This window comes from Peromyscus leucopus, chromosome 7 (assembly GCF_004664715.2).
Source record: "Peromyscus leucopus breed LL Stock chromosome 7, UCI_PerLeu_2.1, whole genome shotgun sequence".
NCBI classification, from domain to species: Eukaryota; Metazoa; Chordata; class Mammalia; order Rodentia; family Cricetidae; genus Peromyscus; species Peromyscus leucopus.
Genome location: NC_051069.1, coordinates 36,179,857 through 36,199,673, shown reverse-complemented (window position 1 = coordinate 36,199,673; position 19,817 = coordinate 36,179,857). Strand labels below are relative to the sequence as shown.

The 19,817-nt window shown below is 47.8% G+C and overlaps 1 protein-coding gene and 1 pseudogene across 4 annotated transcripts in view; one reads left to right on the top strand and one right to left on the bottom strand.

The window, feature by feature from the left end:
* Pknox2 (PBX/knotted 1 homeobox 2) overlaps positions 1-19,817 on the bottom strand; it is a 273,098-nt gene that overhangs the window by 138,148 nt on the left and 115,133 nt on the right. The window lies entirely within an intron of this gene.
* LOC114684017 lies at positions 6,475-6,582 on the top strand (annotated as a pseudogene).

Genomic DNA, 19,817 nt, shown 5'->3' with positions numbered 1-19,817 from the left:
TTCAGGAGTCTAGAAGCCTTCTCTGACTCAGCCCCACACCAGCACTGGGGGTGGATGGGACACAGGGCTCTATGAATGGTAGGCAAGCCTTCTTGGGACTCGTGACTGATGCCTCCTGTCCCTGCTACAATGCCGCTCACCTAACTGGTGTTGCCCCCACTGGACGGAGATGAAGACTTGCTCTCCACCCAAGTTTCGGATCTCCAGAAACTGGCAGAGGGCAGAACTATTCGGTGCCTAATAAATGGTCTACCGTTGAATGAATGAGCTCAAACTAGAGTCAAACAATTTACTCACTTCCTGATGTCTGATTCCATTCTAAACTCTGTGTTTAAACAAAGACTGATCTGTAACTCTCTCTCTTCGTCTCCTCATCTATATACTAGGAAGCCCAGCGAAGTCAGCTTGGCACTTCCCTGCTTTGTATTGGCAGATTCAATTGCTGATGGATAGAAATAATAGTTTGTTGCTGACCTGTGCCAGGTGGTCAGGTCTACAGCCATTAATGGTTGTTAGATTGTGTCTGCACTGAACACGCACACACTTTTTCTTGTCCTTAGTCCCTAAACAATATTGCAGAATAACTAACTACTTACATGGCATTTACATTGTATTAGGTTTGGTAAGGAACCTGGAGATGATTTAAGATACACTGGGGGATGTGTGTAGTTTATATGCAAATGCTGCCACATTTTTCTTACGAGACTTGAGCATCTGTTGACTTTGGTACCTGAGGGAAGTCCTGGAATTCATCCCCCATGGACACTCATGGACAACTGTGCTCCAAGGATTGCTGAGAAGGGTAACAATATGAGTGAAAATGCTTAAGGCACTACTTAGCACGTAATAAACACCTGGTGTGTTGTTCCCCTTCTCTTTCATTTAGCTGGGGCTTATTAATCACCTACTAATTGCCAGGCACTGTTCTAGGCACCAAGTTCAAAGCAGCAAATTAAACGAACTCCCTGGTTTCACAGGACAGACTTCTGCCTGGGGGAGGCAGATCATAAACAGGCCAATGCGGATGCAGAGAAGAGCCATGAAGGTAGGTTAGAGTGTTCAGAGCGAAGGCAGGGGTATGATCTGCTCCTCTAGAAATACAGTAATAGAAGCTGCTTGGTTAAATGACAAGTGAACAGAGACTCAAGTGACCTATGTGTGTCCCCGGCAGAAGCGTGTCTTAGGCTAGGGGAACGTGTGGGGGTGTGCGGGGAGGGTTAGGGACAGCATGGAGGACCATGCAGCTGGAGCAGGGAGCTGGAGAAGCAGTGGAATAGGCAGGAACCCGGATCTGCTAAGAGCCGGTGTGAGCTGTGGGGGAGGCTCTGAATGTTTGCTCTGCAGGAGATCCTCTGGAGGGCTTTTCAGCCGCAGAGTGACACGACCTGACTGACTGTCATTTTAAATGGAGACTCTGGCGGCGGCTGGGTGTAACACAGACTGAAAGGGAAGGAAAAAGCGGGGTGAGAGGTTAGGAGGCTACTGTGGTAATCCAGGCCAGGGACAGAAGGAAGTTGGGCTGTCAAGGGGACAGGAGAGTGGGGGCGTGTCACGTCTGACAAGCTTTCTGAAGACATGGTTGGAGAGTAGGAGAGGAAAAGGAGTTGGGGTAACCCCAATGGAGGCACTCTACCCCTGACCATACCCCCAGGCCCTCCCCTCACAGACCTGCGTGACTGGAAGCATTGATTTGCCCTTTACTGAATGGGAAGGCTGTCTTCCACGTGCTGCCGGGTATGGGGGTGGAGAGAACAAAAGAACATTCTCAGAGAGCTTTTAAACATATCAGACAGGCAGAACTGCACACATAATGAGCGAAGTGCAGAGAATAACCACCTATGCGGGAATAACCCGCCAGAAGCCAAGTGCCAACACACAGCAGCCCAGAGGGGGCTGGGCTAGGGTGTGACTCAGCAGCTGGGCACTCGCCAGGCATTTGTGAGGCCCTGAGTTCAATGCTGAGCATGGAAGGAAAGACAAAGAAGGGGTGAGGGCAACCTTTGGGAAGGGGGCAATTCACGGAGACTCGGGTTCAGATATTGTTCTTTGAAGGGCACCTTCTTGACAAATTCTGTGAAGCGACTTTGTCTCAAACTTCATTGTCCTATAGCTCATTGTCCCCGTTGATCCTGGGATCTGCCTTCTTCCATGTGACTCCCTCCGGAAGCCTCCTCACAAGCCTCCTTTCCCACTGTGTCCTTCAGCACACAATGGATGTCCTGTCCACAAACTACTGTGTCGCCCAAAGGACATGCCTGAGTCCTCCTTGCGCTCTTCGGTGCTGAGAGCTGTGTACAAGCAGACACACATACACATGTGCACACATGCTTTCACCTGCATCAACACACACATCCTGATGCAGTGTCAACACTTGACTCTCACACCTATGTTTCCAGGGCTAACCACCCTCCCAAGGACTTTATCCTTTGCATGTTGGTGATGTCATAATTGTCCCAACACAGGCCCTAAGCTCCAGAGTTAACGGTACCATGATCTCATGAGTAAATATTGGCATCCCATGGCCCTGATCTTGCTTTGCTGTCTTGTCAATCTTCCTGATTAATCTGAATAAACTAATTTCTCTCTCTGCCCAAAAACTGAAGGCTCTGACCAGTTTCTCACTTTTAGGGAAGCAGAACTCCAGCTCCTCAGCCAGGCCTTCGCTTCTCCCCCTAATCCTGTCTCATTCCTCACTCTTAGAAGACTCCTACTTTCTACCCAACATGAATGGACAGGGAGGGGAGCCAGTAGTTCCTGGATAGAGCCAAATGTGCCGCTCTTTCCCATGTAACCACCATGACAGCCTTGCAAGGTAGACCTAGACCTGCTCACTCTGGAGATAGAGAGATGGATCCTTGGTTAGAATGACACCCAGGGGGCTGGAGAGATGGCTCAGAGGTTAAGAGCACTAGCTGTTCTTCCAGAGGTCCTGAGTTCAATTCCCAGCAACCACATGGTGGCTCACAACCATCTGTAATAAGATCTGACGCCCTCTTCTGGACTGCAGGTATACATGCAAACAGAGCACTATATATACAATAAATAAATAAATCTTAAAAAAAAGAAAAAAAAGAATGACACCCAGGAAGTCACAGGGCTGGTGGGCAGTCCCTTCTGCTCCCCTACCCACACCTTTTCCACCTTTCTACATGGTGCCCTGCATTCACATTATCTTCCCACAGACGAAGATAATGGTTCATGGTCTTCAATTCCCAAAGTCTTCTCTTGCTACGTCCCCTCTCTACCCTGTTCCAGATCCCACCACCCTACAGTCTTTATGCCCCAGCGGGCCCCCCCCCCCCCCCCCCCGTCTTCCACTAAGGCCAACTTCTCCCAGCCTCGCCATTCAGCACTGGCTTCTTCTTGTTCATATGTGAACTGGCCTCCTACAGGATGTCTTCCTTAGTTCCTGCTCCTGCCTTTTTGTCTTGTTCTTGTGAACTGTGAGCTGGATGAGAAAAAGAGCTTCAGTTTTTAATGCTTCAGGGCTCAGCGTTGACTAAAAGACAGACCCAAAAAGGATATAGTCCATAAGTACTTAGGGCAATGAAGATCTGGTAACAACTAGTTCCTTAACAGGAATATTCAAAACAACTTCAAATGGGAATCATTTGTATTTGTGTTTTATGTGTTTCCTCCAGTTAGCATGGAAATCCTTGTCTGAAATTACAAATTAAATAGGATAGGGAGCTTTGTGATGTAAGAAAAATATTGTTATAGCATTAGTGGAGGTGAACTACAGAGCCCAGCTGAGGGGGCAGCTTCCTTCCTCACATGCAGTTTTCCACTGCTCAGGATGTTCTGGAACATTCCATTAAAAAAACAAAAAGCCTCCTTTAATCAATGTTGGGGAAAACAAAATTAAAGTTAATATTCCTAGCCATCTTGAAGACATTCAAATAAGAAATAAAAGGGAGATGGGAGAGGTAGCCACCCACTGAGGAAAGAGAAGAGAAGAGAGAGGGGAATGAAGGGAGGGAGACAGGGAGAAGAAAAAGAGAGCTTCCCACTTCATCTTATGAGAATGGATTCTTCCTAGAGTTTAGAAAGACAAGATTTACAAAAGACAAACAGGGATGCTTTGTGGAGAGTTTTTAACAGTAATAACGCAGTGCCCAAAGGGAAAGAGTTCCAAGATACAAGACCACAGTTCCTATCCAGGAAAACAAGGAAACAGATCTTTGAAAAGGAAGAAACTCGGCTGCATGGTGGTGGTGCACTCGGGAGGCAGAGGCAGATGGATATCTGAGTTCTTTTTTTTTTTTTTTTTTTTGAAGATTTATTTATCTATTATATATGAGTGTTCTGTCTGCACGTTTACCTGTATGCCAGAAGAGGGCACCAGATCTCATTATAGATGGTTGTGAGCCACCATGTGGTTGCTGGGAATTGAACTCAGGACCTCTGGAAGAACAGCTAGTGCTCTTAACCTCTGACCCATCTTTCCAGCTCTAAGGATCTCTGAGTTCAAGGCCACCCTGGTCTACAGATTGAGTTCCAGGACAGCCAGGGCTGTGAAACAGAGAAGCCCTATCTCGAAAAACAAAACAAAACAAAAACACAACAACGACAAACAAAAAAAGGGAAGAAACCCAGGTAACACCTAACACTTGGCTGAGCACACCAGACTGGAGAGCCTCTCTCTACTCTAAACCCTTGAGAGACACCAGAGGAACCAGAGGGAGGAAGAAGACAGCCAAATGCCACTCATCTGCCCAATTATGACACACTGAAATAGAAATAAATAAAAAGGTGATTTACTGAGTAGCCAATTAAAAGTGTATAATAAACTTAAGCAGAAGAAGATTATATGTGTTGTATATATTACATGCATAAGAAATACGTATGCAAATGTATGTATCTCAACTGTATGTATATTTCTCCTACTCCTGGCTCTGAGTGCTCTGTGCTTTCACTTCATTCCCAGAGACAATCACTGTAACAATTTGTGTCTACCTCCCAGGGATCTTGTATGCATATATAAGTGTGGGTTTTGTTTGTTTATTTTAGTGTGTGTGTGTGTGTGTGTGTGTGTGTGTGTGTGTGTGTGTGTGTATAGGGACCTTGGGTACCCAGGTACTGTCCCTCAAGCACTGTCCACCTTTTTTCTGCCTTTGGGCAGGGTTTCTCACTAGCCTGTTGTTACTCACCATGTATGATCTTCTGGCTGGCCAGAAAGCCCCAGAGATCTACTTATCTCTGTCTTCCTAGTTCTGGGGAGTAACCATGTTCAGGTTTTTTGTTGTTGTTTTTTGTTTTGTTTTGTTTTTTGAGACAGAGTTTCTCTGCTTTGGAGCCTATCCTGGAACTTACTCTGTAGACCAGGCTGGCCTTGAACTCACAGAGATCTGCCTGCCTCTGCCTCCCAAGTGCCCATGTTCAGTTTTTTGATGATGGTTCTGTGGGTTAAAAAGGTAGGCAGTTTACCAGCTGAACCACCTTTCAAGTCCAAACATCAGCATACTCTGCAACTTACTTTGTTATGTGATGTCAGCTATTAACAGGCTTAGGTGGTCCAGGGAAGTGAATTCCCATCCTGTCCCATCCCCATCCCATCCTCATTCCATTCCCCAAAACAAAACCCAAGCAAACAACCAAACAAAAAAGCCAAATAACACCTATTCCTCTACTTTGTGGGTTCTGGTTTACTGTGGACTCCCTCCCACCTTTCCAGTGTTCCTCGGGGTTGATAAATATCACAGGCTTGTGGGGAGAGCTAGTAACAGATCCCAGGGCTTCATGCATGCAAAAGCAAGCTCCGCCAGTGAGTCACCTCCCTCCCCTAGTGTTCCCACTCATGGAAAGATGCCCTTCCTCTCTTTCAGGGTAATCACTTCTCAGGCATAAGGCACTGAGGACTGTGTGGAAGAGAAACTACAGCCTGCTTCTGACGACAAAGAGAAGCTGAGAGAAAGCTGCTTCTGGTGCGTGCTAGCTGCACCAGTCCCAACTGGGCCCCACGATGGGCCCAGAATTGCAGGGAGAGTCAAGGATTGAATCCCATCTGTGCAGGACACAGCAAGAGATTCCAGAATCCATATGGCTTTCGCAAAGAAGTCTGTGAACCCGGACCATGGAATCTGCACCCTTACAGGACCAGGCTTCTGAACACTCACTGTGCCCAAGGAACGGGGTCCAGTGGGGGCCGGCTCATCTCCTGCTGCTGTCACTGCTGCCACCAAAGAGCCTGTCATTAAAGCTTCGTCCCTGGTTTTCTGATTTACATGTACAAATAATCGCTGTCAGGGGCGTGAGCCCCGGAGAGCCATAATAGATCCTGGTAGTAGCAGATGCAGGAAATAAAAACAAAAATGAAACACACCAGCCCGGCAGAACTCGATGCCGAGAGGAGTCCTGGGGGAGCAAGGCCTGGTGGGTATGCAAGCCTGAGAGGAGACAGCAGTAAAAGCATTGACTTCTGGGTCTCTTGTAAAAGCCAATAGAGGGTGTTTTTAAAAATTATGGTAACAATATGCAGACATACTCCCCTGCATGTGCCTGATCTCATCTGATCTCAGAAGCTAAGCAGGGATAGGCCTGGTTAGTACTCGGATAGGAGACCGCCCGGGAATGCTGGCTGCCCTAGGCTTGCTGGGCAGGACTGTGCACCACGCCTATCTTTAATCTCAGCACTCGGGAGGCAGAGGCAGGTGGATCTCTTGGGTTCAGAGGCCAGTCTGGTCTACAGAGTGAGTTCTAGGACAGCTAGGGCTACACAGAGAAACCCTGTCTCAAACAACAACAACAAACAAACAAAAAAACAAAAGCGCGCGCGCGCGCACACACACACACACACACACACACACACACACACACACAAATTGTGGTAGCATTCATATAAAGCAAATATGTCAATTTAACCATTTTGAAAGTCTACAATCCACTGGCGTAATTACATTCACACTGCTGTGCAAATGTCCCCACCGCCTGGTCTTCATATTCTTCTGTCACTCCAGCAGAAACTCCGTGTTTTTTTAAAGCAACAACAACCCATTCTCACCTGCACCAGTCCTTGGCAACTCTAATTTATTTCCTGATTGATGATTTTTCTAACTCTAAACAGTTCATAAAGTGGAATCCTACAGTATTTTGTCATTTTCTGTCTTATTTTCTTTTCTTAGTGCAATGTTCCTAAGGTATATCCATGTTGTAGCATGTGCCAGAGCGGAATTCCTTTTTGTGGCAGAAGAATATTCCATTGGATGGTTATGGACATCCATCCGTGGATGAAGACTCGGTTGTTTTTAGAATTTGATCAATGAATGTGAAAATACAGCCATAAACCAGGGTGTGAAAACACATGTTGGAGTCTCTATTTTTCTTATTCTTTGGAGTTTACATGTGAGAGGGGAATGGCTGGCTCCAGTGGTAATTCTCTGTTCGCTTTTGTGAGGACCCACTGTGTCCAGCAGTGGCTACCCTGTGACTTACGAGAATGGTTCAGTCTCTGCTCAGGAGGCAGAGTGCTGTGCAGTGGTTTTGAGAGGCCGCACAACATGCTTGCCTGCCCTGGAATGGGTACAAAGAGCACCACGGGCCTTAGGAGAAATTATCCGCTGGCTCTCTAAGATTGCTTTCTAGTGTGTTCATGCATACGTGGGAGAAGGTCCGCCATAAACCTACACCTCAGGAGACAGCTATCCTTAAGGTCCACTCATTGCTTCTGATGGGTGGCCCCTGCTCTAATTCTCTTGACCTGTTCTGCCTACTGTACCATCCTGCTAGAGCCAGGCTTGGCAAAGTGGGATCCCTGAAAACAGGAACCTTTGATGCCAAACGCTACCATCACCGGGGCATTGCTATTAGGGCATCATGCCACGTGCCTGCACCCTCTGCCAGGCACGCCCTTCTCCTCTGAGACCCCCGAGACTAACTGCCTATCTCTGACTCAGTTCAGATGTCACACTCCTCTGTATTGTTTCCTTGGTGGAGTGGGGTACCCACCTCTGGCTCTCACAGTGCTTCCCAGATTCATTCTGGAGACTCTTATCACCCACGGCTTGAGTTCAGGTTACTGACCTATTATCCTCCCACATTATCAACATAATGAGAGTAGAGAATGAGAGAAGAGAATGAGCGTCTTATCTCTGCATCCCTAGCCCTAGAACAAGCCCAGTACATTGAATGAATAGATGAATGAGAATAAAGAATGAATGAACCATGTTGCTTAATGAATGTCTATTGAATGAATGGGTGCATAAATGAATGGGGTCCCAAGGACTGAAATGTGCCTGGTACATAGACTTGGCCTATAGCCAAGCCCTCATTCATTCATCCATTCATTTATTCAGTACAATCACTTCTATGTGTCAGTCTCTGTCAGGTGCTGGGGTCCGATGCCAATGAGATCCAGGTTCTGTTCTCAGGAAGCCCACCAAAGAGTAGATATAGACAGAAATAAACAAGAAGTATACCCCAAATGACTCCACTGCCCCAGAAGCACACAAGGACTTGCATCACATCAAAAGACCAAACAGGGTTTCTCAGCTCCACCAGTTGCTGGGCACAGCTGGCTGTGGAAGGAGTGGCCAATTAACATGCTGCACACACCTGTCGGCGGCTGCTGCGCCGAGGATTTAGGGGTGAGAGAATTAACAATCAGGAGGATTTTTGGAGCTCCCAGAACCCAGCCCAGCTCACATCAGAGACCTCGTTCTCCTTTAGGGATTCATTCGCTCTGCACAGCTGGTTAATTTTTCATCAAGAGGTGGGGTTGGGGGTTGGGAGAGCGCTCTGATCCTACACCCTTTCATGCTGGAGATGGGGAGAGAGACACAACATCCTATCTACTTTATTTTATTTTTCAGATGAAACAGTAGCAGATTGTGGTTGTCAGGCAAGACCCAGCCCTCACAAGGCTTATGCTGCTGCTGGCTGATTAACAGCTATTGGGCAAAGGCTGAAGTGTGCAGAAGGCACAGGCCTCTGGTGAAGGTGCTCACACAGGTAATGAGCACCGGGTGACAGGACAGTGGTGAGCAGGAATTGTTTTAGGGGAGTGATTTAAGGCTCTCATCTTCTGTCCCACCTTTATTCCCTCTCACTCAGATCTGGCTAAACTCAGTCCCACTCTGGCCCTGGGTGACAGTTATTTGCTCTTTCATGAATGCATCCTTCTTCCCCAGGGACTCCAGGCACAGCACCAGGGACACCTGTTACTGTTCAAATCTGACCCAGAACTTGAAGGTTCAGGGTTGACAATGATGTCTGTTTTTTCATTCAGAAAGTGGGGAAGAGGAAAAGGAAGCCGATGACCTCTGAAGTATCAGTGTGTTTCACCTCTGTGGTCTCACTTGATTCTCATTAAGAGCACTTACTGAATGCCTTCTAAGTGCCCCACATGGAAAGGGACCCTAGAATGTAGTGAGATGAGAACAGGGCTCAGGGGACAAAAATTGCATCATCTGCCGGGGATGACAGGAGCATCAACTTGCTGGGTGGGAAGAGAGCAGACAAGCACCACACCCTGCATGGTGCCACCCATGAAGGATGCCCTTCCCCTCTTTTCTCAAGTGCATCCCGACAGGAGCCTCCCATAGGATGATGGAGAGAGTTCACCTGCTGAGCAGGGCCCAGGATTGCTGGGGGTTCAGCCCGCAGAGCTGAGGACTTCCCAACTGTCCATTCCCTTCAGACCGCTACATCTGAGATAACCGAGGGGGGTGGATTCGGAGCAGCCAAAAGGTACAAAGCACTTAGCACTTTCTGTGTGCTTTGAGTTGTGCTGGGTTGCCCCACGTTGTGTGCGTGATACCATCCCCTCTCTGGAAGAAGGCAGTTTTGTTATTGAGACAGAGGCTACAGGGGAGAGTCTGATAGATGTGTGCTCTAAACAGCAGGCAGCCAAGCTTATGAACCTCCTGGGGATCCGGCTAAGATGCAGACTCAGACTCCGGGGTGGGACTGAGTGGACGCATGCAGAGGCGTTTCTATCTCCTTGTCTGTGCTGATGTCACTGATCCTCGAACCACACTGGGAATAGCGAGGCCCCATCCCGAGAACTCAGAGGAGCCAGGCTGGTCAGATAGCACCTGCCAAGAGGAGTGTATGCGTGCACGGTTTGCAGAGAGCAGGGGATGTGAAGTGTCAGGTAACACTATGCAGAGCAGAAAAAAAAAGTCTTTCCCAGGCATTCTACGGGGCTGACAGGTCATGGGACACTGAGAGAACAGACTCAGTGCAAGACGTGCAAGAACAGACTCAAGGCTGGGAGCCCCAGACAGTCTCCAGCCCTGACCGTGCGACCTTGGAATAGCCACTTCCTCAATCCAGAAGTGTTTACAAGGAATCCAGTGATTCTCGACCTGGGCAGCATCTGAGAACATCTGGGAAACTTTTAAAATAACAAGCGCCTGGCCCTCTTCCCAAGGGTTTTTATGTAGTGGTCTGGGTAGGGCTCAGGCCCAGGTAGCTTTAAAAAGCTCGTGTGGAGCCTGGGCCCAGAACTATCCTGGTAAACAACTGACCTCTGAGGCCCTGCTTAACTTCCTCATCTTTTCATACAGACAGTGAGGGCTAGGACTCCTGGCTTCTGTTCCTGGGCATGTGGCCTGGAGCAAAACACAAGATCAGAGAACCCCTAAGAAAACCTTCTCCACTGTGCCAGAAGTTCTGAGCAGTGCTGCGGAGGAGGCCAGGTGGAGGGGCCTCCCTGCCCATCTGGTTCCCATTAATCTCAAGGCATGTTTCACATCCCTGGCAGGTACTTGGAGCTGGGAACAGCCCCCTGGGTGGCCCTCAGCCGGGCCCTTTCAAGCCAAGCCCTGCTGACAAGCTACAGGGCTCTGTGAGGCCCTCCTGGCTTCCAGTCACCATCCTGTCTTCTCTTGGGGATAAAAATCCCCTAACAAATAAGAAACCAAAGGAGGCAGGCACAGGAGCCTGGCCTCCCTTTCATTAGCAGTCTGTCACGGAGCGTGAAGGACTCCGATAAATTCTGCAGCTCAGCAGCTGCCGCCGAGACCCGGGAGGAAGAAGATTCATTTGCTCCCTCAGAAGACTGAGTCTTCAGGAATTTCCAATTCCTTTCCCCCACCACCTACTCAGCCAGGAATTAGCCCAAAGCCACGTGCTGTCCAAGGTCAGCCTGGAGATATCTAGACCTAGGGGGCTGGAAGGAGTCGCTGGCCGACTGAAGAAGGCATTTGCGTGGGGGGAAGGGTCAGGCCCCTTTCTTCCCTGCAGACAAGGGGAAAGGGGAGTCAGACTCTGTTTCCACAGGACCCCAGAGCTTTACGTAGCCACTTGGTGTGAGTTGCCCCACCAAGACTCAAGCGTGCCGGGTCCGGTTGGTGGAGCTGAGGGAGCATGGGTGGGTAGCTTGCATGCAGACTGACTTGACTGTGCCCTTCCCAAAACCTTGCTGTTACTGCCTCATCTCCAATCTGCTCTGTAAAGAGGGCATGGTACTGTGGTTGGGTCTGGGCTCCAGAGTCAGCTGCATCTCGGTGTCATCATTTCCTAAGCCATGTGACTTTGACTAAGCTAATGAACCTTTGTGCTCCCTTCTATAAAATGGGAATAATAAAATGTGTACCTCATAAAATTATTATTGCCATATCCTGAGAGAGAGAGAGAGAGAGAAAAGCTCATAGCGAGGAGAGCCTCCTCTCCTGGCCTGGCAAGCTCCCAGGCAGCAGGAAACGCAGAAGTGCTTGCTCCAGAGTCCACACATGTGTTCCAGGACGAAGGCAGAGCGGTGTCCTCCCTCCCTCTTGGGAAGGGACAAGGAGAACTCATCCTGTGGTCTGTGTACACACAGTGTGTGCTGTCCTTAAACGCTCTGATCAAGGCATCTCCGGGAGGCCCTGGTCAAACAGCACACCAGCCCCTAGCACACTAAGATGGGGCTGCAGATGTCTCTAAAGTCAGAACTCGAGGCCAGATGTTCAAGGAACTTTGCGAGAGGGAGGAAGGTGCCAATTCAAAGCCCGGTCCCGGCTACTTCCTGGTGGCCGGAACCTGCGAGGATGAGCAGGGTCCAGGCAGGCAATGAAGGCTGACAGTAGGGACGGGTGGTCAGGACTCCTTTCCCCTCTAACCTCAGTAGGTAGCGAGGAGTGGCCCTTTATAAGCTCAGGAAATGCACAGAGATGGCATGGTGCCCACAGGCTAGTGCCTGTAGATTAGATGCGGAAACTCACTTTCAAAACAGTAAGCAAAAAAATCCACTTCTGGGCCAGCAAGATAGTTCAGTGGGTAAAAGTGTTGCTGCCAAACCTGACAACCTGAGTTCAAGACCTGAGTGAGACCCATATGGCAGAAGGAAAAACAAAAGACAAAGAAACACAAAGCTTCTGCAAGTCTCCAACCCATGTGTGTGTGTGTGTGTGTGTGTGTGTGTGTGTGTGTCTATGTGTGTGTGTCTGTGTCTGTGTCTGTGTGTCTGTGTGTCTGCACATGCTCACACAGGTACCGGATACTCCTGAAACTGGAGTTAGAGGTAGTTGTGAGCCACGTAGCATGGGTGCTGGGATCTGAACTCAGGTCCTACACAAGGGCAGTGCTCACTCTTAACTACTAAGCCGTCTCTCCAGCCCTGGGGAAACATTTTATGTTCCAAAAAGATTCTTTGCTTCAGTTGTTTCTTTTCTTTTTTCTTTTCTTTTCTTTTCTTTCCTTTCCTTTCCTTTCCTTTCCTTTCGTTCCTTCCTTCCTTCCTTCCTTCCTTCCTTCCTTCCTTCCTTCCTTCCTTCTTTCCTCCCTCTCCCTCCTTCCCTCCCTCCCTCACTCCCTTCTTTCCTTTCTTCTTCTTTTTTTTTTAAAATTTTGTGTGTATGAGTGTTTTGCTTATATGGCTGTCTATACACCACATGTATGCAGAGCCCACCGAGGGCAGAAGATGGGTGATATCAGGTCCCCTGGGATTGGAGTTACAGACAGTTGTGAACCACTGTGTGGATGCTGGGAATCCAACCTGGGTCCCCTGGAAGACAGCCAGTGCTCTTAACCTCTGAGCCATCTCTCCAGCCTGAATTCTTTACTTTCCAGTGGCACTTCCTAGTACTTTTAGGTATGATTCAGCTTTTTAAAATTTAATTTTTGAAATTAATTTGATTTTTAAAGATGCAAGTATTTGGAAATCCAAATATATGAGGTTCTCAGATTTTCAATACCTACCCACTGCAGGATTTTTGGTTTTTTTAGTTGGTTGGTTTGGGGTTTTTGAGACAGTGTTTCTCTGTGTAGCCCTGGCTGCCCTGGAACTTAATCTGTAGACCAGGCTAGCCTCGAACTCACAGAGATCCGCTTGTCTCTGCCTTCTGAAAGCTGGGATTAAAGGCATGCACCACCACCGCCCAGCTGCACTGGAGTTGTTAACTTGGCTTTGAGGTCAGCACTGTAGCTCAGCATTGGTTTTCAGCATCCATGCTGCCCAGACACATCTACCATGAACTGAGCATACATCGTTGCCTGGCCCTGGGCTAGGGCTTTTCTTATGGTGCTTTAGGAACACCCACCATGCCACAGCCCTCACTTGTGGCATACATTCTAAGACCAGTGGTGTGCCGAGTTAGCCAGCTCTCTAGAAGGATACTTCCACTATGGTTAGTTTTAAGTTATTGAAGTCAAGTCACCAAATACAAAGTTGGGAAGAGGCTCAGTAGCACATATCATACAGTATTTCCCCTGTATATCTGATGGGTGAAAATAACCCTGAACGCTGTGCTGAGAGTAGAATGCTTAGGAAGGCAAAGATTTTGAGTATTAATTACCTTTGTTTTTTAATTTTACTTACTTACTTACTTACTTACTTAATTTATTTATTTATTTATTTATTTATTTATTTATTTATTTAGAGACAGGGTCTAGGTAGCTCTGGCTGTCCTGGAACTCAGTGTGTAGACCAGGCTGGCCTTGAACTCACAGAGATCTGCCTGCCTCTGCCACCCGAGTACTGGGACTAAAGATGTGCGACACTATGCCCTACTTAATGCATTTGACACTAAATGTGGATGATTTAATGTTAATAATGGCTGTGAAACAGCCACTGGCTTGTGGGATTTCTGACCACTGAACAGTCAGTCCTTTTAAGCTGGCCCCAGCACCCCACAGCCTAGACTGCTCCCCCATTTACGGCTGGTGCTCATACCTCACAGCAGAAGGAGGAACACCAGCTCAGCAAGTGAGGTGCAGCAGACCCTAGGTTGGGTCATTTATCCCCGTCTCACGGATGAGGGTGTAGGTGAGGTCACATGGAAGCTTAAGAGACATCAAATTATTCAATATTGGACTAAACCTAAGCTTGTTAGCCTCTCAGACTATGAATGGGAAGTTTTCTATTTAGTCCATGCTGTGCCTCTCACTGTTCAGTGCTCTTGTGCTGGTGCCTGGGGTAGAGCGTCTCGGTGTGACGTTAGAGTTCTAGGGTCAATAGGAGTATTGGCTACACCCCGTTTGGTCTCTGAGCCAGTAGACAAGCCATACCCCACAGGCCCTGGATCCCCAGCTACAGAGCAAGGGAACCCAAGCTGCACAGTCCTCATGGCTCCAGACACTAAAGCATGATGGGACAGCACTCCTGCCCAGCAGGTCTCAAGGGCAAGGAGGAGCCTAGATCCCGTCCCCTGCCATGGAGCCAGCTTGCTCCCAGACAGGGCCAAGCTGGTATTCTCAGAGTAGAGCACTCCCCCACTACCCCAGATAGTCCCAAAGCAGTGGCACACTGGGCATCCAAACAGCTGGGCCAAGAGGTGCCTTCACAGAAGCTGGGAGCAGTCCATGATGAGACGGCAGAGATGAAGAATGGCTTGAGAAAGGCTGTTCGGAGCTGGGGATGGAGGCCAGCAGGGGAACAGTTGACCTCCAGAAGTCCCTGGTGGAGGTTGGACTTGTGTATTTCCTGAGCTAGATTGATTCCAGGCCTGGAATCCATCATTCCCTTCATAATACAAATAATCACCAAATGTGCTCAAGCACTCGGTAGCCTGGATATTCACTCTAGCAATTCTCTGTGTGGACAGTGATTAGACCATCATTATCTTAATGCTTCTTAATTTATCTTTCTGATTAGCAACTTACCATTTTATTTGCAAAAAATAGCCTTCTGCTGGGTGGAAGCCAGCCGAGCACAGCAGCTGTCATTTTCTCTGCACTAAATCAGGCCAGGCTTAAGTTGGTTTTTCTGGTGATGCTATTTCTTGTGTCTTGGCTGTATCAGGCACCACAATCCATCATGGTTGTTGTTGTGGAGCAAAAGCACACCCCTGGGGGGCCTGTGGGCAGAGAGGTCACCTCTACTCAGTCATAGGGCCCAGGATAAGAGACATTCTAGGAAAGGCTCCCAGAGTCTCCGCTCTCATACTGCCCGTGTGAGACTAGGAGGGAGGTCGGTAGTACAGGGATGTAATAACATTTGCCATCTGAAAAGCATTTGCTGTGTGTGAGTGAGTGTGTGTGTGTGTGTGTGTGTGTGTGTGTGTGTGTAGCAATACTTGGGATCTACTGTCTCATTTAATTTTCAAAAACACCTCTCCAGATGTATACCATGATCACTACTGTGTACCAAGGCTAGAGCGGTGGCATCTTTGCCTAAGGTCCTATGGCTAGTGAGTTGCACAAACAGCTGTAAGCAACCTTTCTGTGGACTCTCAGGACCAGAGAGTCTCACTGCTGTAGCACATGGTTTTCTCTAGCGCAGTAGACACACCACGAGACGAAAGGTTCTCCAGTGAAGATTGTCAGAGTGACTCCGAGAGACTAACAAGTCTCTGTTTTCTTACACACAGAACCATCCTAAGAGCAAGCATCTTTCTATCTGAGCCACAGACATCATTTTCTTTTCTTTTTTTTTTTTTAACATTTATTTATTTATAATGTACACAGAAGAGGGTACCAGATCTCATTACAGATGGTTGTGAGCCACCATGTGGGTGCTGGGAATTGAACTCAGGACCTCTGGAAGAGCAGTTGGTGCTCTTAACCTTTGAGCCATCTCTCCAGCCCCCATTTTCTTTTCTTTTTTTTTTTAAATTTATTTATTTGTGTGTGTATGGGTATTTTGTCTGTCTGTATGGCTGTGCAATATATGCATGCAGTTCCTGCAGGGGCCAGAAGGAGGCGTCACATTCCCTGGGACTGGAGTTACAGGTGTTTGTGAACCACCATGTTGGGGCCTGAGAACTGAACCCAGGTCCTCTGGAAGAGCAGCCAGCGTGATTAACTGCTGAGACACCTTTCTACATTTCCTGTTCTCCACCACCACAAGGAATTAGCTCCTCCCTTTCAAACTTTTACCAGCTGTCTTGCCTTGGCTCATATGAAAATTTCCTTCTAACCAACCCTCTTGGTCCTCCATATTTTAACAGATCACACTGCTTTTAGATTTTTTTTCCTACTTCCAACCAGAGAATGCCTTTATCTTATTCTGTTCCTGAACCATCCTAACACATCTCTGCCAAGAAGAGATGTCATTGTCCCTAAGAGGTCGGTCATCATTCCACTTGGATGCTCAGACCCCATGCTTCCTATGTTTCAACTGTTCCTGACTTCTTGGCTGAACAGGGTACCTAGACATTCAGGTATATGAGGGAAGGGTAGAGATTCATGAGTTGGTCTTCAAGGTCTTGAGTGTGTCCTTAGGTATCAAGAACACGCTGAAAGAGCAGGTGGCTGTACTGTTGTGTCTTGACCCCAGTCTGAGATCTTGAGGTTATACCTGCTATACCATTCATCTCCCTGGCCATCGGATACATCTTCACTAAGATGGGCTTATGGGAATCTGGTCTGTACCATCTTTTTTTTTTATTTTTTTTAATTTTACAACACCATTCAGTTCAACATAATAGCCACAGATTCCCCTGTTCTCCCCCTCTCGCCCCCTCCCCCTTCCCCCAGCCCACCTCCCATTCCCACCTCCTCCAGATCAAGGTCTCCCCCGAGGACCAGGATTGACCTGGTAGACTCAGTCCAGGCAGGTCCATTCCCCTCCTCCCAGACCGAGCCAAGTGTCCCTACATAAGTCCCAAGATTCAAACAGCCAACTCATGCAACGAGCCCAGGACTCGGCACCAACGCACAGCTGCCTCTCAAACAGATCAAGCCAAATTGGTCTGTACCATCGTATATGCTAGATAATAGTTACATGAGGCTATCAAAATTAAATGTAAAAGTAATTCAGTCCCACATTTGTCTAGCCCTATTTTACATGTTTAGTAATTGCATGTGGCTAGCAACTACCAAGCTGGCCAGAATAGCATAAGGACATTCTCATCGCTGTGGAAAGTTCTGTTGAACTGCCCTAGTCTGAATTCAGTCTACTTGAATGCCTTCATAAACAAAGTTAGATACCTACAAGGTTCTAATTTAAGTGGACTGTGATCTCACTAGATTATAAAGGTCAGTGCTTTTCAAAGTGTGGTATCAGTACCAGTAATATCACTGAGGACTTGGAAATGCAAATTTTCAGGCCCATGCCAGACCTACTGAATGCAGAGGTGGGGCCCACCAGTGTGTAGGTAAAATCCTACAGGTGATTCTGATGCCTGCCGCACACTGAGACAGCTATGTGCTCGTTGCCATGGTAATCCTACCATGAATCTTGTCTCATTTAAGCTTGGCATGGCACTGTAAGACTAACAGCAGATCCCCATTTTATAGATCAGCAATTGAAGTTCAGAATAGGAAGTAGTAGCCAAGTTCACCCAATAAAGGCAGAGTCCAAGCCTCATTTTACCAGCTTCCAAGGCTCCCAACTTGAAGTGGGCAGAGACTGCCTCCTTGTCAAGTATCCTTTAAAGGGTTGGGCATATTTTAGTTGGCAAGTTCAGCAATGAGACCCAGGCCAGATAGAAGGAACATGGCTAACGCCCCCAGAGCAGCCAGGGCAACAGTGCTTTGGTGGCAGCAGCCATACCCAGTTAACTGTAAGTCAGATGATGTCAAGGGATAGCCATCAGATCCTCTAGAAACGGCTCCCAGTAAATACATAAGGCCAGTGGTTATCTGTATCTAACTGGGAAGGTCCGGTGCCACTTGGGGATGTCTCCACTGGAAGGATCCGGATGAGGAGTCTACTGCTGGGAGATGTCAAGGACGAGGCAGCCCTTCCTTGTTCTAAATGAAGAAAGAGGTAGATTTGGGTAACCAAAAGCCATGCCCTCTCTACTTAGGGACACAGTCTTTACCAAGGTCTTTCTGGTCTGGCCCAACAGTAGGGGATCTTTTTGTAAGGATGCATTTCCTTGAGGGGGCCGGGTTGCACTAAAAATAAAATTCTTCCCCGGATAACTGTAGCTTTGCTTTTTTAAAGAGTTTAAGAAACCCTCCAGTGATTGTATTGGGGATTAGAGATAGAAATTGCTGTTCTTTCTTTAATCTCTGCAGTGGTCCCCAGGCTGGCAAGCTGGATTTCACAGGAAAGAAACACACGGTTTGTTTTGTACAAAAGTCATGTTCTCCAAATAGTCAACAAACATCCGGCGAGCACCTACGTTATCCAGCCCCATCCCTCAGGTCATTTCATTTCATCTTCACTACAACACCATAAGGACCTGTGATTTAAGACAGTAGCTCTTGTTATCCCCACTGATGGGGAAGGAAAGAGCGATATTCCTCTGGTAAGTGGCCAGTCAGAACTCAAACTCCGGTTTACCTATCTCTGCTACACTATGCAGGCTTATCTTGTTTAACAGGAGGATCAGTTAAGGGAAGGGATTGGAATCTGGGGCCAGAAACGACGAGAAAGTACACATGTTGTGAGGTCAGCCATCAGAGTATTTGTAGAAACTGAGCCTATAGTACATATGGCTAGAGTTACGTGGCTCTATCTCTATGTATATCATATTCATACATGTATATATGGTTGTATGTCACAGGTATACACACACACACACACACACACACACACACACACACACACACACACACACACACACGAATACACAGGGATTGTCAGCCCTGGCCAGCAAGTTACGGATTATCTTTGGAATGTGACCAACGTAATGATGGAGAAGCTGTCTAGCTAGTGCCATGGAAGCCCATACAGTCCTCTGTTTACCTCTGTGCTTCGAGATCCAGAGCCCCTTGTTCCGTGACAGCGACCTGTTCTCTGTATGTCTGGAAAGCAGATGGTCCTAAATGGGTGGATAAGAAGGGCCAGGCAAACTCTTGTATAACTCAGCTAGGTGTCTTTCATCCTGACTCCAGAACAGCCTGAACTTGTAGCACCTAAGCTACTGTGGGCTGGCTGTAGGCGCTGTGGGGGCCATGTATGAAGCCTTGATCCTCCTTTTCCAGGGAATTTTGCTTATAAGCTTTACAGAGGGCACTGAAGAGAAACGTGTACCACCCCTCAGCTTAACTGAACATCTCACGGACAACTCTGGACCAGGCAGCGCATTTGAACTCAAATCTAACAAGGGTCCCTCAAGACACTCTAAAGACTCCCACTATCAAGAAAGCAGGAGAACTGTCCCACTCTGCTTGGGAGTTAGGTTGGCTCTTGCTGGCCCTACCCAAAAGCTAGAGCTAAACTTTTCAGAGGAGACATGACCTCTACGCCCTGAGCCTCAGTCTCAGCCTTCTCCAACATTGGAGATCCCCATCCATCCAGCTCCCTGGTGCCCAGGTTAAGAGGGGCGGTTAGAAGCTGAGCCTCAAGCAGCCTCAGGAGTCTGGGGGCAGGTTCAGGCTGTCATGAGGTGCATATCAAAGCCGGAGTTTAAAAACTGTACTGGGAATAGTGCAATTATCTCGCTTCACCACATTTCTCAGCCCCGACTGAGGTTTAATTAAAGCCAAGTAAAAACACAAAGTCGCCATTTCAGATATCCACTGCATGCTGGGTAAAAAAAAAAAAAAAAAAGGAAATAAGAAAA